The sequence below is a fragment of the Chiloscyllium punctatum genome, chromosome 20, assembly GCF_047496795.1.
Source record: "Chiloscyllium punctatum isolate Juve2018m chromosome 20, sChiPun1.3, whole genome shotgun sequence".
NCBI classification, from domain to species: Eukaryota; Metazoa; Chordata; class Chondrichthyes; order Orectolobiformes; family Hemiscylliidae; genus Chiloscyllium; species Chiloscyllium punctatum.
The window spans coordinates 62,075,856-62,101,900 of NC_092758.1; the positions used below are offsets into that span (position 1 = coordinate 62,075,856).

General features: G+C 41.4%; 1 protein-coding gene across 2 annotated transcripts in view; it reads left to right on the forward strand.

The window, feature by feature from the left end:
• The first annotated feature begins 10,449 nt into the window (after positions 1-10,449).
• Positions 10,450-26,045, forward strand: part of crebrf (creb3 regulatory factor) — an 81,479-nt gene continuing 65,883 nt past the window's right edge. For both annotated transcript variants that reach the window (XR_011963507.1, XM_072591010.1), the window contains exon 1: positions 10,450-10,581. The gene's annotated coding sequence lies outside the window, so the exon portion shown is untranslated. The remainder of the gene's footprint in view (positions 10,582-26,045) is intronic.

A 26,045-nucleotide genomic window follows, 5' to 3' on the forward strand; every position in this document is an offset into this window, starting at 1 on the left:
GTTCCCATTTTTAGCTTCAGGAAGGGGACTTATACAATCAATCCTAACCTGCGCAAAAGGTTCTTCGAATGGGGGAATTAGCAACAAAGATGCTGGTATTATTACTGCCTGTGGATTACCTACCATTTGGCACATGACCTGTACGGCAAAAGTTAACCACATCCTTGTGCGGTCCAAGCCAAAAAAAAATGCTTTTGTACCTTAGCCTGAGTCTTCTGTACACCTATATGACCACCTATTGTACTACCCATAACACTTCCTGTCTGTATGCTACCGGCAACACAATCTGGTGCACTTCTGCTTGTTTCTCTTCTGCACTAACCTGTTGTTGTTTCCATTTTCGTCTTAGGATTCTATCTTTCAGATAACAATTCTCAGGAATACATTCTGCCTCCTTTACTGAGTATGCATGTGTCATCTTTCTGTTGTAAGTCCATTAGGCTTTCAAGACTAAACACTTGTGCCTGACCCCCTGCCTGTTCAGATTTTTCTTGCACCATTACATCAAACAGGGTGTCCACTAACTGAATCTCAACTCCTTCATCTTTCTCTCGAGTTTTTGCTTTGTGCTGTGACTTATGATAGTGGGATCTTATTGTTGTGCAGTCTGGGAAAATTCCAGGGTATTTTTCTTTTAACTCTTCAGTTCCTTGTCTTCCTTTGACTTCTCCACAACAAGGGGTGTCAATTCCATCTTGGAGGTAAAAACAATGACTGCAGATGCTGGAAACTAGATTCTGGATTCGTGGTGCTGGAAGAGCACAGTAGTTCAGGCAGCATCAGAGGAGCAGTAAAATTGATGTTTTGGGCAAAAGCCCAAAAGGCAGAGAGCCTGAAGCGTGGAGAGATAAGCTAGAGGAGGGTGGGGGTGGGGAGAAAGTAGCATAGAGTACAATAGGTGAGTGGGGGAGGGGATGAAGGTGATAAGTCAGGGAGGAGGGTGGAGTGGATAGGTGGAAAAGAAGATAGGCAGGTAGGACAAGTCATGGGGACAGTGCTGAGCTGGAAGTTTGGAACTAGGGTGAGGTGGGGGAAGGAGAAATGAGGAAACTGTCGAAGTCCACATTGATGTCCTGGGGTTGAAGTGTTCCGAGGCACAAGATGAAGCGTTCTTCCTCCAGGCATCTGGTGTTGAGGGAACAGTGGTGAAGGAGGCCCAGGACCTCCATGTCCTCGGCAGAGTGGGAGGGGGAGTTGAAATGTTGGGCCACGGAGCGGTGTGGTTGGTTGGTGCAGGTGTCCCGGAGATGTTCCCTAAAGTGCTCTACTAGGAGGCGTCCAGTCTCTCCAATGTAGAGGAGACCGCATCGGGAACAACGGATGCAATAAATGATATTAGTGGATGTGCAGGTAAAACTTTGGATGTGGAAGGCTCCTTTAAGGCCTTGGATGGAGGTGTGGGTGCAGGTTTTGCAGTTCCTGCGTTGGCAGGGGAAGGTGCCAGAATGGGAGGGTGGGTTGTAGGGGGGCATGGACCTGACCAGGTAGTCACAGAGGGAACGGTCTTTGTGGAAGGCGGAAAGGGGTGGGGAGAAGAAATATATCCCTGGTAGTGGGGTCTGTTTGGAGGTGACGGAAATGTCGGCGGATGATTTGGTTTATGCGAAGGTTGGTAGGGTGGAAGGTGAGCACCAGGGGTGTTCTGTCCTTGTTACGGTTGGAGGGGTGGGGTCTGAGGGCGGAGGTGTGAGATGTGGACGAGATGCATTGGATGCTGCCTGAACTGCTGTGCTCTTCCAGCACCACTAATCCAGAATTCCATCTTGGATCCTGCTAAATCGTTCCCAAGAATAAACTGTATTTATGTTTTGGTTTCCTTGAGTTGGTGACATCACTTCCTGTAGTGAGAACTGTATTCCTGGAACTGACACTCTTTCACTCCGCTGTTACTTCCCCAGTCTTGAGTTGGCTCTCCAACCTGATCTTTACATAGAAGAACACTACATTTCTATCCCTCCATCCCACAAATTACCACTCTTGGGTAACAGGTTATCTCTTACCATTAGAGACTGACTGATTAGACCTTATATCTCTCAATTAAACTTCTTTCCTTTCTCCCCCTGTTCTCTTGAGTAAGACTTCACCTCTGTGGGTAAAGCTTTACAGAGATCAGGCATGAACCCCATACCCAGCCCCTGCTTAGGCTGTGCACACTCCTGCAGCTTCTCAGCTCCTCTTGAGGTTTCCTTTTCTACTTTCACTAATGCCACTGGCTTTGCTTCTTTTACCACATCTTTTCCCACAGTGCCTTTCTTTTAACGTCCAGCTCTGTGACTTTACATGTCCCACCTCAGCACAGTGAAAACACCTGAGGCCTTTCACCTCCTTTTCACCCTCTTGGGCTTTTCTCACCTGTGATAAGCTATTACCAGTGTGCTCTAATCTTTGTTTTGTAATGTAGGATCTCCCCTTCTCCCAATTTTTATTGTTCAGAGGATGAAATCACTGTCAGAAGCTAAATTTTGCCTTTGCACCAATGTATATTCATCTGTAATCTATGCCACTCTTAGTTCTTGAACTTCCATGATAATGCACACGAATTATCATATGCCTTAACTATTTTTAAGGCCCGCACCCATCTATCAAAATGACCGTTTAATTATTTCACACTTAACATAAGTCTGACCTGGTTCCTTCTTTGTTTCTGAACTGTTGTCTATACACTTCTGGTACCAATTCATAAGCACTCAAAATAGCCTGTTTGATATCTGCATAATCTCTTGACCTGTCATCGGACAGCACAGCAAATACCTCACTAGCACTGCCTACCAGTTTAGTCTGAACTAGCATCCACAAGTTCTCTGACCGCTTAATCTGCCTTGCCAATTTTTCAAATGAAATAAAGAAGACTTCAACACCTTTCTCATCAAAATGTGGCAGAGTTTTGACATGTACACGTCACTCTCTTCATCTCCAACCTGTTAACTTGACTTTCTGGACTAATTCACAACTACTTAAGTTCAAATTGTGTTATGACCCTGTTGGGACCATTTAATGTTTAAAGAATAAATCTGATCAGCCAGAAATTAGCCACAGAACCATACCACAAAATGTTGCATAGAAAGTAAAATTTTCTTTTGTTCTAACTTAATGTTGCAACTTCAAAAGATTTGTGCTCTAAACTACTTTCTACTCTGCATATTTGGTAAAGACTGATCAAATTGTCTCCACGGGCCAAGCCCAAGAAACTGTCAGGAGTCAATTAATTGAAACCCTTTGAGTCTGAAGTGGATAGTGATGGGAGACAGTTTGAACTTTATTTTGCTACATGTTGTCATTTATTCTAATAGGTTTTATATGTAAATAGTCTAGTTTGCTTTTTCACTTTTTTTTGTGTAACAAACTTTTTGAAGAAAGCTTGCAGCCTTGTGTGAATCTGATTATCCAGGATGTTAATTAACTGAACCAAAATGTATCAAGCCATTTCTGAGATCTGACTTATCTAGTCGTAACATCAGCTGGGATCATAAGTGTTAATTACATAATCAAAAGTTAATTGAAAATTACCTCCGCATTCATTCTTTTGCCATCATTGAGTGAACAGAAAGGAGGTACTAAATGAAATTGAATAGTTGGGAGCTAAATTATAATCAGAACCTTCATGGCACATGAGCAAACTGGCAGATGATCAATCAAGTTGGGGAATTAAATGTGTTCCTCAAAGATTGATGTGGGTGAAAGGGATTTTAGCTCATTCTTTTATACAAGAAAAGAGGGAGATGATGGCATAGTGGTATTACCACGAGATTACTAATCCAGGCACCCAGATAACGAACCTGGGTTCCTGGAACAAATCCCACCATGGTAAGTGGTGGAATTTGAATCCAATAAAAATCTGGAATTAAGATTCTAATGATGGCTATTGAAACCAGTGTCGATTGTCAGAAAAACCCATCTGGTTTACTAATGTCCGTTAGGGAGAAGAAAACTGCTATCCTTACTTTGTCTGTACTACATGAATTTGGTTGACTCTAACTGCCCACTGGGAAATTTTGGAATGGCAATAAATGGTGGTCCAGCCAGTGATGGGTTCAGGTGGGATGGGTTTCACTTGAACCACGCTGTGACTGTTGTGATGGTGAATTGAATAACTAAGGCTATGGGGAGGACTTTAAGCTAATTATTAAGTTGAGGCTTATAAAACTAAACAAAACAAAATGGCAGCAGTGCAGTGCAGGGCAGCTATTTGGATCACAATACCAGAGACCAACAGGAAATGACAATATGCAAACATAGAAAAATAGCAGCTCATAATGTTGTACAGAATTGAAACAGATCCTTTGGTGTAACTGGTCCAAGTTGACCAGATATCCTAAATTAATCTAGTCCTATTTGCCAACATTTGGTCCATGCTCCTTTAAACCCTTCCTATTCATTTGCCCATCCTGATGCCTTTTAAATGTCAAAAGCCTTCAGCACTTCCTCTGGCAGTTCAATCCATATGTGCGCTACTCTCTATGGAAAAAGTTACCCCTAGGTCCCATTTAAATCTTTCCCCTCTCACCGTTAACCTATGCCTGCTAGTTTTGGACTCCCTTACCTGGTGAAAAGACCTTGGCTATTCACCCTATCCATGTCCCTCATAATTTTAGAAGCCTCTAACGTCACCATTCCAGAGAAACTAGCCCCAGTCTATTCAGCAGCTCCCAATGGCTCAAGCCCTCCAACCCTGGCACCATCCACTTAAATCTCTTCTGAACCCTTTCAAGTATAACCACATCCTTCCTATAGCAGGGAGACCTGAATTAAACACAATATTCCAAAAGTGGCCTAACTAATGTCCTTTACAGGCACAACAAGACTTCCCAATTCCTGTACTCCGTGTACTGACCAATAAAGGCAAATGTACTAAATGTTGCCTTCACTATCCTGTCTGAGATTCCACTTTCAAGGGACTATGAACCTGCACTCCAAGGTCTTTTTGCTCAGCGACACTCCCCAGAATTTTACCATTAAGTGTATAAGTCCTGCCCTAATTTGCCTTTCTAAAGTAAAGCACCTCACAGTTAGATAAATTAAACTCCACCTGCCATTCCTTGGCTCATAGGTGGGAAATTATAGTGGAAAGGCAAAATTAATAGTTCTTTACTTAAAAGTACACAGCACTTTGAACAAAATAAATGAATGGAGTTTAATAGGTTTGATCTTACAACCATTATAGAGACATGGTTATAAGAAGATCAAAGTTGGGAACTAAATATTCAGGTGAGTGTGACTTTTTGAACGGAGGGGCAAGCAGGAAAGGTGGTGGGTTGGGATGAAAGTAAGTACAATCGCCAGAAATGATCTTAGATTAGAAGACATAGAATTCATATCGGTGGAGGTAAGAAATATCAATGGGAAGACAACATTGGGCGTAGTAGGCCATTTGGCCCATCAAGTCCACATATTCTCCAAAGAGCAATTCACCCAGATCTACACCCCTCCCCTCCCCCAAAGTCTGTAACTCTGCTTTTCCCACCTAGGTTGCATATTTCTGGATGCTGTGGGCAATCTAGCATAGCCAGTCCACCTAACCTGCACATCCTTGGACTGCAGGAAGAAACCAAAGCACTCAGAGGAAATGCTGACACGGAGAATGTGTAAACTCCACACAGACAGTTTCCCAAGGGTGGAATTGAACATAGATCCCTGGTGTTGAGGCAGTAGTGCTAACCACTGAGCTACTGTGTGTCAGAGAATACATAAGATATGGGGGAGAAAAAAAGGTGTTAATTGATCACGGATGACTTTAATCTTGTAGATTGGAAAAGTCAAATGGAAGGTCTTGGGAATAAAGATCTACTCAAACAGTGACCATGAGGTAGAATTTAGCATTCCGATTGAGAAACTTGAATCAGAAACAATTATGTTAAAACTTAAATAAGGGCAAATACAAAAAAATGAGGGAAGAGTTGACTGGAAAAGGAGTTTACCAATAAAGGCAGTTGAGAAACAATGAGAAATGTTTAATTAAATATTTCATGATTCACAGCAAAGATATATCCCAAAGAGAAAGGAGGACTCTAGGAAGGGGATAAACTAAAAGGGATTAACTCGGGGCTTAAGGATAGCATCAAGTTAAAAGTAAAATGTACAATGGCAGGCATTGGTAGTGAGCCAAGGAATGGGAAAATCTTAACCAACAAAAGATGACCTAAACAGAAGAGAAAATAAACCGGGTAAGCTTGAAAGTAAAAGCTACTTGAAGTATTTACCAATTAAGAGAGGCCAAAGTGGATATTGGCGGCTCACAATGAGGCTGGGGAAATAATGGGTTCCCGGGAAATGACAGAGGAGTCGAATAAATATTTTGCATCATATTTCATAGTAGAAAACAGTATTTCAAAAATACTAAATAATCAAGGGACAAAAATGGAAGAGGAAATAAATACAACTAACTAATATATTAGGAAGGTTAATGGGACTAAAATTGATGGGAAATATACATTGAGTTTAACTTTTTTTGAATATGGACTAAATTATTGATTTGATTTTCAAGTAATCTTAAATAAAATTTAACTGCAGAAAGAATATCAAGCTAATAGAATTATACGTTCTCATTTATTTGCAAATTACCACCTGTAGGTGCAGTGAATGAAAATACTAATTAGTTGCTATTGAATGGAAAATATGTAATTTCCTGTAAGATTTTCAAACTTTAATATTAACTATTATCCAAGAAATAATTTAACACATCTTCAGTAAACATCATTTTGTAATTTAAAAATTTCATGTGAAAAACATTTTTTATTTAGCTACTTAAAAAAAAAACAATTACGATATTTTCACATACTTTCACTTAATATTTATAGTGATACTTGACCCAATGTAAGCAACACTATAGAAAATCTTCTAGTACGTTCAATATATGTTCTAGTTCATCCAGTTTTGAGTGACCATAGGTGGCTGTTTACTGGTGATTGTCATGAATGAGGAGCACCATTTCCAAGCAAGTACTATCTCCCGAAGGTTCGTTGGTTCATAAACTTATACCTCATGTATATCTGAGTATTAGCCAAACGAGCTCACCCAAAATCAGGTGATCCCCCAAATTGCTTTGAGATCAGTAAATATGGTGTGGGTTCTATGTTCTTGAAGTGTCTTGATATTTTTTGCCTACCATAATTATTTGAGTGAGTCATAAGCCAGAGATTTTTGTGACTGAATGAGGATATTTGATCTTTTCAGGATTGCTTTGAGGGCATCCCTAATTCACTGTTCTCCTGAAGCCCAAGTTCTGTACAGAGTTGTTGCTTTGGAACTCTGGTGCCAGGCATACAAGTCCTGGCCTGTAGAGCTGGTTTTGAGTTTTCAGTGGCCCAAGCTGATTATCTTGGCTTTGGAGAAGATATTCCTGTTGAAATGATACATTCTTGCTACTGGATTTGGAGGATCTTTTGAAGGTACTGCTGGTGGTGCTTCTGAGGTGTGAAGTGAGCACTGTACAACTGTGCAAAAGAGTAGTTGCAGAAATAGATCCTACACTGTCTGAGAGATTTATTAGGAGCAGGGGTGTTGCTGGTGAACCTGAGAACAGGTGGAAGGTGCAGAGTACAGGCACCTGCAATGTTTGTGCAAAACCCTAAGGGTCAAAATTCTAGGCCAAGCAGCATTCCATCTCCAATGAACCAGACAATTACCTCTACTATGGGATAGTTGGTCACCCTGATCAATTCTCCCTGGTAAAATGAGATCCTGGTCCTCAAGTGCACAAACCATTAAACAACTCAACTCCCTGACTCTCCAAGCACCATTTACACATGTGGCAGCTTCTGCAGTTTGCAGGGGGATTCACCAGCCCTCTCTGAATCCATTCAAGTGGAATGAAGGCATCCTCAATCCCAAGGTACTGCCTAAATTAGAAAAATCATACTGTACTTTAGTCTCAAACTGCACTTGTGTAATTCTTGCTGATGGGGCTGCTAGGTTGATACGTTGTTAGTGGTACTTGACTGCAGTGGAGCAATAAATAGTGACAACTCTCAGGTACATCTTAATTGTTATGAAGCAGAAAATAATTAATATAATACTGGTTCTGAGGGTAGTAAGGAAAACTCCCATTTTCAAGCAGACTATGAGTGTTTTAATAGGAAGAGATTATGGTCTCTTAGACGCAGCGTGTGCTCTCCAGTATGCAGGCTCTTCCACTCCCTGCGAATCAGAATCCTCTGGAGTTTTCTATAAAATTACCTTGTCGAAAATGTGTTCTTGGAGCCAAAAGGGTGACCGAATAACGAGTGGTGAGTGAAACCAAGCCATCTCCCGTAGTCAGATCAGAGTAGGACTTGTAAATTCCTGAACTTAGAAAAGGGTGATAATTCTTCCTAATACATGCATAAACACTACAAAGGCAAAATACTGCCAATGCTGGAAAACCTAAAGAAAAATTTTCATCAAGAGCTATTGACTTAAAACATAAGCTCACACATCTCCACATAAGCTGAGTACTTTCTGCTGCTGCATTCCAAGCAAATATTGATTTTATAGTGTCAATGGGACACAGAAGAACATTTTTACTGGTGCGAAAAGTGGTAGGAATATTTTCACACATACTGAGAGAAACTGAGGACTGCAGTTGCTGGACGCTACTTCCACCAGGAGGTTGAACAGTTTGTTATGACACTAGGGAAACTCCTCTGCTAACTTTAAACCCGACACACAGGAGCTCACCTTGCGCTGTAATCTGTTAAATTTCAAGAGGCAAAGAACTAGTCCAGAGGTCACTATTTAAATTAAAATTTAAGAGTTTTATTCTTTAAATCCAACAGAGAACATTAAACAACATATTTTTACAACTGCTTTCTCTCAGCCCTATCTTTTACCTCCCACTTTACAATACTGGTCCAATAAATTCTCTCAAATTTAAAGCAAAATCAATTTCAAACCTAGTAATAGTCTTTGGATGTTGAACTGTCTCTGTCAATTCCTCTAGGTCGACTTTGGTGTTCTGCTGCACAAATTTCTTATATTCAGGTATCTCTCAAACAGCTATTTTGCTAGCAGTTGTTGCTTCTTGGTAGCTCTTTGTAGTTCTCACCCTAACTGTTCAAAATGTCTGATTTTATACCCCAAAACATCGGATCATTTCATTAGTTTGATATCATCCCAAACAGTAAAATTCAAATTCAATTGGATTTTGTTATCTGGGGCATATCTTAAACTGATTAGCTGAATTTGACTTTGTTTTTGTACCATGGTAACATAATTCCAGCTACATTTTTAAATTGTTCAGTACACTATACCTCTAAGTCCTCGCCAGCTTCCCCTATCTCTTAAAGGTACAGTACACCTCTACAACTTCAAAACAACGTCACAAACACCCATCACGTAACCATGATGAAGAGGTGTTGGTGTTTGACTGGGGTGGATCAAAACGCAATTCTGCTGCTCCTCGGATGCTGCCTGATCTGCTGTGCTTTTCCAGCACCCCACACTCGACTCTAATCTCCAGCATCTGTCGTCCTCACTTTCACAAAAGTTAAAAATCACACAACACCAGGTTATAGTCCAACGGGTTTATTTGGAAGTAGTAATGCTTCCAAATAAACCTGTGGACTCTAACCCGGTATTGTCTGATTTTTAACTACCCGTGGGAGACAACTGACGGAACTGAGGGAACATCTCTGGCACACGTACCAAACAACCCCACCGCCCTGTGACCGACCACTTCAACTTTCCCCCTCCCTCCCCCTCCCCCTCCACTAATGACATGCAAAGTCCAAATCCAAGTCACCTGACGACTGGGGGAAGTATACCTCACCTTCTGCCTTGGGACCCTCCAACCATATGGCATCAAATTCCACTTCATCAGTTTCCTTATCTCCTCTCTGCCCCCCCCACCTCATCCCAGACCCAACCGTCTGATTGGGCTTCATCCTCTTCCAGTCCATTTTCCTCCCCATCTATTGGTTACACCCTCTCCTCCAACCTCTCACTGTCACCTTTCACCTGCATTGACTTATTGCCTTCCCAGCTACCCCCACCCCATATTGATCTCAGCTCTCCCATGCCTGAAAGGCTTATGCCCGAATCGGCGACTGTCGTGCTCCTCGGAAGCTGCCTGATCTGCTGTATTTTTCCATCACCACACTTTTTGGCCCATATTTTCACAGCTGTCAAGAAACATCCCATAGACTAACCGATTGTTTTTTTTAAATCGAAAAATTATTTGACATTTTCTCATCTATGTGTGGAAGGAGATGTAATGTAAACTGATGAGGGGATAAGTCGTTTCGTGAAAGAACATGCGATATGCTGTATAACGAATTTTGTTTTTCAAATGTATCAATCATACGAATGCTTCGCACGCCCAGTACGAGCTCCACTCTGGAGGTACGCCAGTATTGAACCTGCGGCGGAGGCGGCTGCTGCTGTTTTGGGGGGTGGAGGGGGGGAACAATGAGGGGAGCATTGGTTGACTGGCGGGCAAGCGGCGCTGTTATTGGCTGCTGTGTGACCCCGCCCCCTGGCCCCGTCAGTGCAGTCACGCGCTTTCCAGGAACCCGTCAGAAAGATATCAACAAAACAAACGCGCGTCTCGCTTTGCCGTCCCATCACAACCTCCGAAGCTGATCAACCTGACAACACGCCTTTCTAGAGGTAGGTGCGGTGAAACTTTTATCGAAGGTGTTTCTTTGTTGTTGAAGTAAGTACTTGTTCTACCTTCATGGCGATCGGATTGAGAAGTCAACCGAGGGAGAGGGAGAGAGAGTAAACGAGAGAGTGATGGAGGATGAAGACGGAGGAAGCTGTTGTCTCCGTTTTGTCATCTGATTGATGTGCCGAGAGCCAATGAGACATAGCCATCGGGACGGGTGCCCCGTTAACAGATGGGGCTAAACCAATGGAAGCAGTCGGTAGGCGGAGCGGCGTCGGCTGTCAGGTTGCTGGGACCCCGCCCACGGCGGGTTTGTTTGTGTTGGTCGCCATGTTAGAAACAGGGCTCGAAAACAAAATGATGTGAAGGAGAATAGGGTTGTCACTGGAGAGCTAGAGCACCAGCCTCATTGACAACGACCCTGAGCAGAGCGTGGAGTTAGAGGCAAGGAACACTATCTTGTGGTAGTTTTCGAGGCGTCGGATGTATCAGCGAACCCGCCCACCAACCTTTTATGTAAACACATGGCAGAATTTTGTTTGTCTGCAATATGTTGTGTAAAAGGGTTAACAGTGATGAAAACCCTCAACTTCTGTAGTTTAAAAGTGTGGCTAAATAATACGGAGCCTTTACCGTGTTCGTTGTTTTGTATCATGGATAAATTTCGAATTTATATTAACACGTGGTGTATGTTTACAAGTCGATAAGGCATAAAGTGAAGGTTGCCTGGTGATTGTATGTAGTGGTGCATTTAGCAGTGACATCTGATGTTATCATTCTGTTCACCGTATTTAATATATGTGAATTGACTCTGAATGCTGCGATTAGTCTTAGTTTTTTTAAAAAAACAAAACGTTTTTCAAGGACTGCTGTATGACTAACTTGGGACCACGCCCCTTTCTCCTGATAAATACCGCGTGTTATTTACTGTCTTCTGTATTCTATAGGAATGTTGAAGGCATATTGTGTGTTGAACATTTGTTCATTTTGAACAAAATACTTAGCAGCACAAATAAAATGTTTTGAAATTAAACTGTAAAAGTGTTGTTTAAAATATTTTACTATAAGCAATAATTTGAAGAATAATTTGATCAATCTTGCTTGGAAATATTGAATTGGTAAAATCATATGTTTCATCATGCCAGATTGATGTGATAATTAGATTAGATTAGATTACTTAGTGTAGAAACAGGCCCTTCGGCCCAGCAACATGACATATACATATTTCATTGACAATACTGCTTTTCATACTTTCTGTGGACATTCTTGATACATTTCACTGTTTTATGTAGGTAACATCAGAACTTAGCCAGTACCATTTTTCACCAATATGTCAGAATATCTTTTTTTTGCAGAAAGGTTTGAAGAGTAGATCTCTGTTCACCAATGCTCCCTGGGACCTTACCATTAAGTGTATACGTCCTGCTAAGGTTTGCTTTCCCAACATGCAGCACCTCATATTTATCTAAATTAAACTCCATCTGCCACTTTTCAGCCCATTGGCCCATCCGATCAAGATCCCGTTGTAATCTGAGGTAACCTTCTTCGCTGTCCACTACACCTCCAATTTTGGTGTCATCTGCAAACTTACTAACTTATACCTCTTATGCTTGCATCCAAATCATTTATATAAATGATGAAAAATAGTGGACCGAACACCAATCCTTGTGGCACCCCACTTGTCACAGGCCTCCAATCTGAAAAACAACCCTCCACCACCATCCTCTGTCTTCTACCTTTCAGACAGTTCTGTATCCAAATGGCGAGTTCTCCCTATATTCCATGAGTTCTAATTTTGCTCACCAGTATCCTATGGGGAACCTTGTCGAATGTCTTACTGAAATCCGTGTTGATCACATCTACTGCTCTGCCCTCATTAATCAGTTTGTGAGGCATGATTTCCCACGCATAAAGCCATGTTGATTATCCCTAATCAGTCTTTGCCTTTCCAAATACATGTACATCCTGTCCTTCAGGATTCCCTTCAACAACTTGCCCACTACCAACGTCAGGTTCACTGGTCTATAGTTCCCTGACTTGTCCTTACCACCTTTCTTAAACAGTGGTACCACGTTAGCCAACCTCCAGTCTTCAGGCACCTCACCTGTGACTATCGATGATACAAATATCTCAGTAAGAGGCCCAGCAATCACTTCCCTGGCTTCCCACAGAGTTCTAGGGAACACCTGATCAGGTCCTGGGGATTTATCCACTTTTATGCGTTTCAAGACATCCAGCACTTCCTCCTCTGTAATATGGACATTTTTCAAGATGTCACCACCTATTTCCCTACATTGTATATCTTCCATGTCCTTTTCCACAGTAAATACTGAGGCAAAATACTCATTTAGTATCTGCCCCATCTCGTATGGCTCCACACGAAGGTTACCTTGTTGATCTTTGAGAGGCCCAATTCTGTACCTAGTTACCCGTTTGTCCTTCATGTATTTGTAAAAACCCTTTGGATTCTCCTTAATTCTATTTGCCAAAGCTATCTCATGTCCCCTTTTTGCCGTCCTCGCCCTCCTCATTTCCTTCTTAAGTATATTTCTAATGCCTTTAAACTCTTCTAAGGATTCATTCGATCTATCCTTGACATATGCTTCCTTTTTCTTAACCAAACCTTCAATTTCTTTAGTCATCCAGCTTTCCCTATACCTACCAGCCTTTCCTTTCACCCTGACAGGAATATACTTGCTCTGGACTCTCGTTATCTCATTTCTGAAGGCTTTCAATTTTCCAGCCATCCCTTTACCTGCGAACATCTACCCCCATTCAGCTTTTGAAAGTTCTTGCCTAATATTGTCAAAATTGGCCTTCCTCCAATTTAGATCTTGTCTATCCTTTTCCATCATTGTTTTAAAATTAATGGAATTATGGCCACTGGCCCCAAAGTGCTCTACCACTGACACCTCAATCACCCGCCCTGCCTTATTTCTCAAGAGTAGGTCAAATTTTGCTCCTCTTGTAGGTACATTGACATATTGAATCAGAAAGTTTTCTTGTGCATACTTAACAAATTCCTCTCCATCTAAACCCTTAACACTATGGCAGTCCCAATCTATGTTTTGGAAAGTTAAAATTCCCTACCGTATTATTTTTACAGGTAACTGAGATCTCCTTACAAATTTGTTTCTCAAGTTTCCTCTGACTATTAGGGGATCGATGCTACAATCCCAATAAGGTGATCATCCCTCTCTTACTTCTCAGTTCCATCCAAATAACTTCCCTGGATGTATTCCCGGGAATATCCTCCCTCAGTACAGCTTGTAATGCTATCTCTTATCAAAAATACCACTCCCCCTCCTCTCTTGCCTCCTTCTATCCTTCCTGTAGCATTTGTATCCTGAAACATTAAGCTGTCAGTCCTGTTCATTCCTGAGCCATGTTTCTGTAATTGCTATAAGATCCCAGTCCCATGTTCCTAACCATGCCCTGAATTCATCTGCCTTCCCTGTTAGGCAATATTATACTTCAATGCAGCAAGACCTCAATGTGACAAGTTTCGTTCAAGTTAATGCTTATTCTTGACAGTTTCTGTACCAAAGTATTGATAACGTATTTGTTAGAGCCAGAGAATTGAATTTGTGTGTCAAAACATTATCATTTATCAGATTGTAGCATGTTCAAAATACGTTTTCCTGACTTGTGAATGTAGAACGTAATCAACAGCATTGTTTATTTTGAAATTTTGAATTTTGCCTGATTAAATCTGTAGATCATACTTGCAAGTATGAATCTCAGTAATCTTTAGCATTCACAAAGTTCATATAGTTCCAGAAGTAATCACAATACTGCTGAAAATCCTAACTTTTCTTAACTTTCTCTTTCAAGAGCACCAATAGATAAGATTTTCTCTGCTTTAGCACATACTGGATTTTTAGCTTTTTTTAAGTCAGTGAATTTACAACATATGATAAGACATGAAGCTTTTGGAGAGTATAAAGTAATATCAAAGGTTCACGTTGATCGGTCATGGTTGTGTAACAGCGCCTATTGAACCTTTTTAAGTAGATAGGGAAGAAAATGTCATTTAATGCTTATGACTTCTAAAACGTGATGTTACCAACTGGGAGTTAAATGAAAAAAGGTGCAAGCTCATGTTTGATATTGCTGGTGCCAGTCGATGTGATGGGTTTTATTGACACTCGAGTCCAGATTTCATTCTCCCCTCCTTCCAGGATATGGGCTCATTATGGAAATAAAAGACAAAGAACTGTGGAGGCTGGAGATCTGAAACAAAAACAAAGTGCGACAGAAAGTCAGCAGATCTCGCAGCATCTGTGGAGAGACAAACAGTTCACAGTTTGCGTCCAGTAACCTTTCATCAGAACCCTCCATTTCTCCAGCAATTTGTTTAGCTTGTTACGTCTTTTAGTTCATTTACAGTAAACACATTTTAACAGAATGTGTTCTTTTAGTCCAAAGACGTGGGTAAAGATTTAAAGTGAGCATTAGATCAAGTCTGTTTGGGAGAAAAAAAAGAGGCTTACTATGTCGCACCTGCCTCTATAATGTTCATTAACAGTGTTTCTGCCATTGTCTCAGAGATTACCACTATCCCTTCATTGCATTATTTCCTGTACAATATTTTCCCCTTTACATTTTTTGTGGTAGAATAGGGATGTAGGGAAACTGCAGCTGATTGTCAGAAAAGTCCAGTTGGTTAAATTATGTCCTTCAAGGAAGGAAGTCTGCTATCCTTACCATGTAAGGCCTCCATGCATAGCAATGTGGTTGTCTCTCAACTGCCTTCTAGACATTTAGGGCAATAAGTGCTGACCAGGCCAGTGATGTCCACATTCCATGAATGAATTTTTTAAAAGTGCACTGATTGGCCTCCCTTTGCTTTCCCCCCCCCCTTATCTGTGCTATAATGTATAGTATCATAATAGTATAGTGGACAGAAAAATCTATCTTTACATTTGTGTTTGAATTTAATTTTTTTTAAATTCCTTTTTATTGTGTTGGGAAGACAAATCATTGTTTTCAGTTCCTATTCCAAATTTTGTTCCTGAGCTGCTAACTCCATAAGCCCTTCAGGAATGTGGGGAGGAGGGGAGCTGAGAGATAAATAAGAGAGGGGGGGGGGTAAAATGAATCTGGGGGCCGTGATGGTGATAGGTCAGAGCAGACAGTGGAGCAGATACGTGGGAAGGAAATTGGGTAGGTTCAAGAGGGTGATGTCAAGTTGGAGGGTTAGAGCCTGGATAAGATTGGGGGAGGGGAAATGAGGAAACTGGTGAAATCAAAATTGATGTGGTTGGATGGTCCCACAGAAGAAGGTGAGGTGTTCTTCCTCTAGGTGTTGGTAGCTTGGCTTTGGCGGTGGAGGAGGCCTTAGAGACCATTCTCTCCGTGACTCCCTCATTGGGTTCACGCCCCCCCACTACCCCACCCTCCACTACCAGCACCTTTCCTTGCCAGCAGAAGAGGTGTAAAACTTGCACCCACACCTCCCTCCCTCACCTCCACCCAAGGCCCCAAAGGATCCTTCCACGTTGGGCAGAGATTTTTCTGTATGTCCAAACACCTCATCTGCTGTGTCCATTGCTCTTGATGTGGTCTTCTCTACATTGGGGAGACAGGGCGTCAAATTTTGGAACAGTTGAGAGAACATCTCTGGGACACACGCACCCAACAACCCCACCAACCTGTGGCCGACCACTTCAACTCCCCCTCCCACTCCGCTACGGACATGCAATTCCTGGGCCGCCTCCACCACCAAATCCAAGCTACCTGATGCCTGGGGGATGAACGCCTCATCTTCCGCCTTGGGATCCTCCAGCCACACAGCATCAACATCGACTTCACCAGTTTCCTTATCTCTTCCCTCCCCACCTTATCCCAGATCCAACCCTCCAACTGGGCAGCGCCCTCTTGAACTATCCTACTGGTCTATCTTCCTTTTCTGCTCCATCCTCTGCTCTGACCTATCACCTTCCAAGCTACCTTCCCTCTTCAGCTCCACCTCCTTGCCCTCTCCCCTCCCCTCACCTTCCCAAACAGTCATGATGAAGGGCTTATGCCTAAAACATGGACTCTCCTGTTTCTCAGCTGCTGCCTGACCTGCTGTGCTTTTCCAGCACCACACTTATTGACTCTGATCTCCAGCATCTGCAGTCCTCACACTCTCCGATTCTAACACACAGCTGGCTGTCCATCCACATTTTACCTCTAGGGTTGGGCTTATTCAGAATTCCTGTGTATATATCTCAATGTATAGCAAGCACTGTTACCCCTCACCTTTGTACTCACTGACCTACATTGGCTCCTTGTCAAACAGTGCTTCAGCTTCAATATTCTCAGACTGTTTTTCAAATTGGCCTTGCCATTCCCTGTCTCTGCAAGTTCTTCCAGCACATAACCCTCCAAGACATTTTTGCTCTATTTCTGGCTTATTGTGCATTCTATAATTAGTGGAAATGTCTTCAGTTGTATGGGGGCCTCATGCTCTGGAACTCCTTGCTTACACATCTCTATCTCTTCACCTTGCCTCCTTCCTTTTAAGGTGCTTATTAAAGCCTACCTCTTTGACCAAGTTACTTTTCAACTGACCCAGTGTTTCCTTATGTGGCTTTATGTCATGCTGTGTTGTGTAAGGCTCCAGTAAAGTGCCTTTGGATATTTCATTACATTAAAAGTGCGTGATAAATATATTATTACATGCTATTGCGTTATGTACAATTTAATCGTAATGAGTCAAAATACAAAAGGAAAGTAAATGAGAGCGCAGAACTATGAAAAATGCCAAACTAAGCAACAGAATATCAAGTCAGTAGGGATCGTATATTTGTGACTACCGTGTATCTGTCGTGTTGAGGAAAAGTAATTCTGCTTTGAATTGCAACAATAGATTTTGTACAAAACAATATATAATATGTGAAGTGCTGTGTACAGTTCTGGTCACCCTAGTTAAGGAGGGGTATAAATTTCTAGGAGCAAATTCAAGGAAGGTTTCATTTTTTGATATCTTAAATAAGTGGCTTGACTTATGCAGAATGATTGGTCAGGCTAGGCTTGTATTTACTGGAGTTTAGAAGAGAAAGAGGTGATTTGTTTGAAGCATAAGAACCTGAGGGGCTTTTGTTAACAGGATTAATGTGAAAATGATGTTTCTTTTTATGAACATATCTAGAAATGGGTAGCAGTTTAAATGCAGGTGGTCGGATCTTTAAATCAGAGATAAGGCGATTTTGTTTTTTCTCTCTGAGGGCTGTGAATCTTTGGAACTCTTTCTGGAAAGAAAGAAACGTGGATAATCTTTGGTAAGCAAGGGAGTGAAAGATTATCAGGGTTCAGTGAGTGTGTGGATTTGAAGTTGCAACCACTATTATATAGTGGGGGAGGCTTGCAGGGCAAAAATTGATTTTTGTTTGTTTCTCTTCATTTGTATGTAGCTGGTTAGGATTAACATTAACATGAAGATTAGCTATAGGTTGGTAACTTGTGCTTTAAACAGTCAAATACAAAACTTTAAAATATATAATTCTTGTAACAAGCTTTGATTCAAGATTTCAATGTTTTAAGCACGCAGCACAAACTATTCTCAAATAAACTGCACCAAGAGCATGGTGGTATCAGTCAGGAATCCAGAAAATTTCACTATTTAAATGATAAGCTAATTTTAATACTGCTTCCTGAGGTTTAAGTTTTCAAACATATTTATATATACATATATCTGCTAATGACATGTTGTCTTGTCAGAAACTCAATAAAATGTTGCTGCTGCAAACTATACATTATTTGCTCAATCTATTATTAAAAATCTGTCCTTTTTCAATGTTGGAAATTCCATAGGCTTGCATTCTGAAGAACAATGGCTCAGGTTCTAAGGATCGTTTGCAGAAGAGGAGATTTGAGCATAAACATAAAAATAAAAGAAAGAATTGACATTTGCTATTCAAGATGGTTTATGCTCTACCATACCTAAATTTCTGATGTGGCATCCCATGTACTTTTTAAAAAGCCTTCAGCTTTTCTCCCTCCATAATTCAACTAATGCACTGTATTGTAAATCTAAACAGTTCTTTTTAGAGAGAGAGAATTGTACAGCACAGAAACAGGCCATTTTGACCCACTGTGTCTCGTCTGACCAACAAGCACCAAACTATACTAAGCCCATTTAAAATCTGCATTTGGTTCATTGCCTACTATGCTTTGACATTCTAAGTACTCATCCTGATGTTGCATAAATGTTGTGAGAGTACTTGCTTCCACCACGCTCTCAGGCAGCACGTTCATCAAAGAACCAGATTCTGGGTGGAAAAAGAAATCCTCAGATCTGCTCCAAACCGCTTACCTCAAATTTAGGCCTTCGACCTTAGGTTTTTTAAACTACACTGGATGCTAGAACAGAAAATTATTCTTTTGACTTTCATGTTGCTGCTCGAATCTTTTCTTATGCAAACTATCCTTGGAACCTGAACTGCTGTTCTCTACAATTGTTCAAATATTTCCCATTAATGGAGTTGTTTTTGCTCAAAGTTTAACTCACTTTCCTGCAGCATTTTAAATATGTGTTTCAATAGATTGATTTTAGATATTAAAGACAAGGGATATGGGGAAGAGTGTGAGAAAATAGTGTTGAGTAAGAGCTCATAGCAGGCAAGAAATGCTATCTCTGAAAATTAAATTAGACTTGAGAGTGCATCTACTCTAATATTACTAATTAAGAGAGCTTTTAGTTTCAGAGCACAGAGACAAGAGAAAGTTGAATAATGTGCTCCCAAAAAGAGAGTAATGAAATTCAATAGTTCTTTGGTAAAAGACTGACAAAGTGATAGAAATTAGAATTCCCAAATTATTTCAAACTGGGGGGAAAAAAATAAGTCAAATATTGCAGCACAAAAACTGAAAGTACTTAGCAGTGCAGACCACGTTGCAGAGGGAAAGCCTTAAGACATAGGAGTGGAAGTAAGGCCATTCGGCCCATCGAGTCCACTCCGCCATTCAATCATGGCTGATGCGCATTTCAGCTCCACTTACCAGCATTCTCCCTGTAGCCCTTAATTCCTCTAGACAACAAGAACCTATCAATCTCGGCCTTGAAGACATTTAGCGTCCCGGCTTCCACTGCACTCCGTGGCAATGAATTCCACAGGCCCACCACTCTCTGGCTGAAGAAATGTCTCCGCATTTCTGTTCTGAAATGACCCCCTCGAATTCTAAGGCTGTGTCCACGGGTCCTAGTCTCCTCGCCTAACAGAAACAATTTCCTAGCATCCACCTTTTCCAAGCCATGTATTATTTTGTACGTCTCTATTAGATCTCCCCTTAATCTTCTAAACTCCAACGAATACAATCCCAGTATCCTCAGCCGTTCCTCATATGCTAGACCTATCATTCCAGGGATCATCCGTGTGAATCTCCGCTGGACACGTTCCAGTGCCAGTATGTCCTTCCTGAGGTGTGGGGACCAAAACTGGACACAGTACTCCAAATGGGGCCTAACCAGAGCTTTATAAAGTCTTAGTAGTACATCTCTGCTTTTATATTCCAACCCTCTTGAGATAAGAGACAACATTGCATTCGCTTTCTTAATCACAGACTCAACCTGCATGTTTACCTTTAGAGAATCCTCGACTAGCACTCCCAGATCCCTTTGTGCTTTGGCTTTATTAATTTTCTCACCATTTAGAAAGTAGTCCATGCTTTTATTCTTTTTGCCAAAGTGCAAGACCTCGCACTTGCTCACGTTAAATTCCATCAGCCATTTCCTGGACCACTCTCCCAACCTGTCGAGATCCTTCTGTAGCCTCCCCACTTCCTCAGTACTACCTGCCTGTCCACCTAACTTCGTATCATCGGCAAACTTCGCTAGAATGCCCCTGGTTCCCTCATCCAAATCATTAATATATAATGCGAACAGCTGTGGCCCCAGCACCGAACCCTGCGGAACACCGCTCGTCACCGGCTGCCATTCTGAAAAAGAACCTTTTATCCCAACTCTCTGCCTTCTGTTAGACAGCCAATCCTCAATCCATCCCAGCAGCTCACCTCGAACACCATGGGCCCTCACCTTGCTCAGCAGCCTCCCATGTGGCACCTTATCAAAGGCCTTTTGAAAGTCTAGATAGACCACATCCACTGGGTTTCCCTGGTCTAACCTACTTGTTACCTCTTCAAAAAATTCCAACAGGTTTGTCAGGCATGACCTCCCTTTACTAAATCCATGTTGACTTGTTCTTATCAGACTCTGCTCTTCTAAGAATTTAGAAACCTCATCCTTAATGATGGATTCTAGAATTTTACCAACAACCGAGGTTAAGCTGATTGGCCTATAATTTTCCATCTTTTGCCTTGATCCTTTCTTGAACAAGGGGGTTACTACAGCCATCTTCCAATCATCCGGGACCTTTCCTGACTCCAGTGACTCTTGAAAGATCTCAACCAATGCCTCTGCTATTTCCTCAGCAACCTCTCTCAGAACTCTAGGGTGTATCCCATCGGGGCCAGGAGATTTATCAATTTTAAGACTTTTTAACTTTTCTAGCACTATCTCTTTCGTAATGGCAACCATACTCAACTCAGCCCCGTGACACCCTTTAATTTTTGGGATATTACTCATGTCTTCCACTGTGAAAACTGACGCAAAGTACTTGTTAAGTTCTCCTGCTATTTCCTTATCTCCCATCACTAGGCTCCCTGCATCAGTTTGAAGTGGCCCAGTGTCTACTTTTGCCTGTCGTTTGTTTCTTATGTACTGAAAGAAACTTTTACTATTATTTCTAATATTACTGGCTAGCCTACCTTCATATTTGATCCTCTCATTTCTTATTACACTCTTTGTTATCCTCTGTTTGCTTTTGTATCCTTCCCAATCTTCTGATTTCCCACTGTTCTTAGCCACTTTATAGGATCTCTCTTTTTCTTTAATACATTTCCTGACTTCCTTTGTCAGCTAAGGTTGTCTAATCCCACCCCGGTTAATCTTTCTTTTCTTGGGAATGAACCTCTGTACAGTGTCCTCAATTATACCTACAAACTCCTGCCATTTTTGCTCTACTGTCTTCCCGGTTAGCCTCTGCTTCCAGTCTATTTTAGTCAGTTCCTCTCTCATGCCTTCATAATTACCTTTATTCAACTGTAACACCATTACATCAGATTTTGCCTTCTCCCTTTCAAACTCCAGACTGAACTCTACCATATTATGGTCGCTACTTCCTAAGGGTTCCCTTACTTTAAGATCTTTTATAGAGTCTGGTTCATTGCAAAGCACTAGGTCCAGAATAGCCTGCTCTCTTGTGGGCTCCATGACAAGCTGTTCCAAAAAGCCATCCTGTAAGCATTCCATGAATTCCCTTTCTTTAAATCCACTAGCAACATTATTTACCCCGTCCACCTGCATATTGAAGTCTCCCATGATCAATGTAACCTTGCCTTTCTGACATGCCTTCTCTATTTCCCGGTACATGTTGCGTCCCTGGTCCTGACTACTGTTAGGAGGTCTGTACACAACTCCAATTATGTTTTTTTTGCCTTTGTGGTTCCTCAATTCCACCCACACAGACTCCACATCATCCGACGCTATGTCATTCAATACCATAAATTTAATTTTGTTCTTAACTAACAAGGCAACCCCACCCCCTCTGCCCACCTCTCTGTCTTTTCGATAAGTTGAAAAACCATGGAGGTTTAACTGCCAGTCCTGACCCCCCTGTAACCAAGTCTCTGTGATGCCTACTACATCATAATCATTCACTATTATCTGTGCCATTAGTTCATCGGCTTTGTTATGAATGCTACGAGCATTCAGGTAAAGTGCCTTAATGCTAACTTCCTTATCATTAGAGATGTTGGAAGTCATATGTCCTAAGTTATCCTTGCTTTTTTCTGCATTCTCAGTCTGCCTCAATTTTAAATCCGCCTGGAAACATGCTATCCTGCTGCTTATCTTTCCATTTACCTCCATACTCCCTGTCGCTTTCACTTTACCTTCCCCCCAACTCAGAAGTTTAAAGTCCTACTGACCACCCTATTTATCCTCTTCGCTAGAACATTGGTACCTGATCGGTTCAGGTGGAGACCGTCCCAACGGTACAGATCCCCCCTGTTCCAAAACTGATGCCAATGCCCCATGAAGTGGAATCCCTCTTTCCCACACCAATCCCTTAGCCACGTGTTTACTTGCCTAATTTTCTTGTCCCTATGCCAATTGGCACATGGCTCGGGCAGTAATCCGGAGATTATGACCCTTGAGGACCTGTGCTTCAATTTCCTGCCTAGTGCTTCGTAATGCCCAAACAGGTCCTCCACCCTAGTCTTGCCTATGTTGTTGGTACCAACGTGGACCACAACAACTGGATTCTCCCCCTCCCGCTCCAATATCCTTTCAAGCCGGTCAGAGATGTCTCGCACCCTGGCACCGGGCAGGCAACACACCATGCGAGACTCCCGATCCGGCTTGCAAAGGATACTATCTGTCCCCCTAATTATAGAATCGCCTATAACCACTACTTGTCTGTTAGCTCTCCCCTCTTGAATGGCCTTCTGCACCATGGTGCCTTGGTCAGTTGGCTCATCCTGTTCAGAGCCCTTTTCCTCATCCGAACAGGGAGCAAGAATCTCGTACCTGTTGGACAAGGTTAAGGGCTGAGGCTCCTCCACTCCTGAACTCTGGTTCCCCCTACCTGCCTCACTTACAGTCACACTCTTTTGTGCCTGATCACTAGCTGAGTGTGAATTCATTAATCTCCCAGGTGTGACTGCCTCCTGAAACAAAGCATCCAGGTACTCTCCCCCTCCCGGATATGCCGCAGTGTTTGAAGCTCAGATTCCAGATCATCAACTCTGATCCGGAGTTCTTCCAGCAACCAACACTTGCTGCAGATGTGGTCACTGCCACACTTAAGAATTGAACCAGACTTGCTCTACAACATTTCTCTCCACAGCTGCCTATATTTCCACTACATTTTGTCTTTTTCTCATATTTCCATCAACTGCAGTACTTTGATTTAAAATAATGTAGATGCTTGAAGTCTGAAATCATAACAGAAAATCAGGATACTGCCTTTTGTTATACCCCTTGTCATACAGAATCATACAAAATGTTTGACAAATAAAATGCAGTATCCATGACCTCCAGAAGAACCAATGTTTCAACAAGTAGAGTGCTTTTGGAAGCCTTCACTTTAAGCCCTTCAAGCTCACGTGTAATAGAATATATTAATGCAGAATATACTAATGGAAACCAGCTGTACTAATGAAATCAGTTAGGAAAATTAGTATTTGAAGCATTGCTAGCAATGACTAATTTTATTCCTTTTAGGCGATGTTAGGTTGGAAATTCAAGTATGTATTTTGGTTTGATTCTGCTGTTTTATGTGCCTTTAAAATATTCTTTGTTTTCAGTATGGCAATTAATTCTGGTGTATTTAAACTAGTATCTGGTCGGCTCCGAGTTCCAACCAGTTCCACTGATCAATCAATCTTTGCTTTACTCTGTCTGTTCTTTAGATGTTAGATATTTCTGTGGCAGTCTAGAATGGGAGTAACTCCCCCTCAATAGGATTGTTGATTTAAAGTTATTCCAGACTTATTTTGCTTGATACATTTAAAAGTCCCATAAGCCTGATTCTCAAGTTAAAAATCTACTTTTCTATTTATAACACTTCTCAAATTCCACATTACAACCCCATAAACAAGTCTTTATTATTATAATTTCAGCTAATGGTAATACTAGCCAAGTCAGATCCCAGAATGAAACCTGACTGGATGGATAAGTCTTATTATATTCAATTTTTTAGTCAGTCACTGAACATACTGAACATGAGGTGGACAATGTACTTTTAGCAGAGGAACATACGCTGATTACTAAAAATGAAATAGAACAATATAAATAAGACAATTTGCAAGATTCTAACTGCCAAAAGAAAATATTAACCCTTTTGCCATCAATATCACAATCAACTCAACGAAGTATCACTCCTTTTAATTCTTTAATTTATGACTCAACTAATGGCCAGCATTTCACATTTTTCTGCATATTCACCATTATAAACTTGGTTTACTAACTCCCTGAGATGCACCGATACCAGCAAATCAGTGACATTTTTCCTACTCAACTTTAAGAAAAGGTCTGCCTACTTGAACTGTTCGGTCAGAAATCTCTTTCCATCTCTAATATTAGGCCAGAGACTCGTCAAAAACTGAACTGCCGTTCTGCTGGTGTGACTCTCCTCAACTGAAATTTGATTGTGGTTCTAGCTTTCATCTCCTGTAACAGCCAGATCTGCTGAAGCTGTTTTTGTCTTCTGCTTGTCTTTAAATTTTCCAGAATATAGCCATATACACCGTAGTACAATCTAGCAATTCTATTGATACAGCAACCCGAAATTGAATTTTGGCAATCTTTTAAACAAGTCCATGATATCAATGTTCTGAAGAAGGGTCACTGGACCTGAAAGGTTAACTTTATTTTCTCATCACAGAGTTTTTCCAGCAATGTCTGTTTTTGTGTCTGAAAGTCCATGATATATTAACTTTGCCAGTGAGCTTCCATCCACCTTGCCCTCCATCATTTGCTAATCCATTTGGCTCTATCAGTGAGTCAACTCTTGTCTTTTGCTGATTGTGTGGATCTCGAGGATGATTATTCACTTATTAACATTCCCCTTGCCATTTATAAACTTAATATAGGTGAAATCATAGATAATTATGACTTTCAAAGCAACTGGGTTGAGGGGTGACAAGAACTTTTCCCTTGATGAACCTCCTGGCTGTCTACTACTACAACCCATCTGTTAAGAATGTCATGGTGTAAGTGTAGCATTTATCACATGATCACACTTTGGTCTGACTCGTTACTCACTTGTAATTTTGTCCTTCTTTCAGCATCTTGTCTTGTTCCATGCCTGTTGCCTGTTTTAAATTTGTTATTCTGCACTACCTTCCCAGATACAGTTTTTTAAAAAAATTATCACTGGGTATCTTTCTTGTAGAGGCTAACTGAGGAAAGCATTGAAGAACTTATCATGCTCTGTGATTTCTACCTCCATCTCCACTAATCTGTTAAAGCTGCAAACTATTGTGGAAGCATCCTGAAATGCAAAAAAAAAATTCTTGGGTGTTATGGTGGCTCAGTGGTTAGCACGCTTCACAATGCCAGGGACCCATTTCGATTCCAGCATTGGGTGACTGTGGAGTTTGCATGTTCTCTCTGTTTCTTTGGGGGTTTCTGCTCTGGTTTCATTCCACATTCTCAAGATATGCAGGTTAGGTTGATTGGCTATGCTAAATTGCCCCATAGTGTCCAAGGATATGTAGGCTAGATAGATTAGCTATAGTAAATGCAGGGTTATGGGGATAGGGTGGGAAGCTGAGTCTGGGTGGGAACTCATCGGAGGATCAGTGCAGACTTGAATGGCTGAATGGCCTCTTTCTGCCCCTAAGTGATTGTATGATAGTCTCAATTTCTTTCCTCTACTGTAAACTACTAGCTTAAATCTCTGCTCCTGTTTAATAA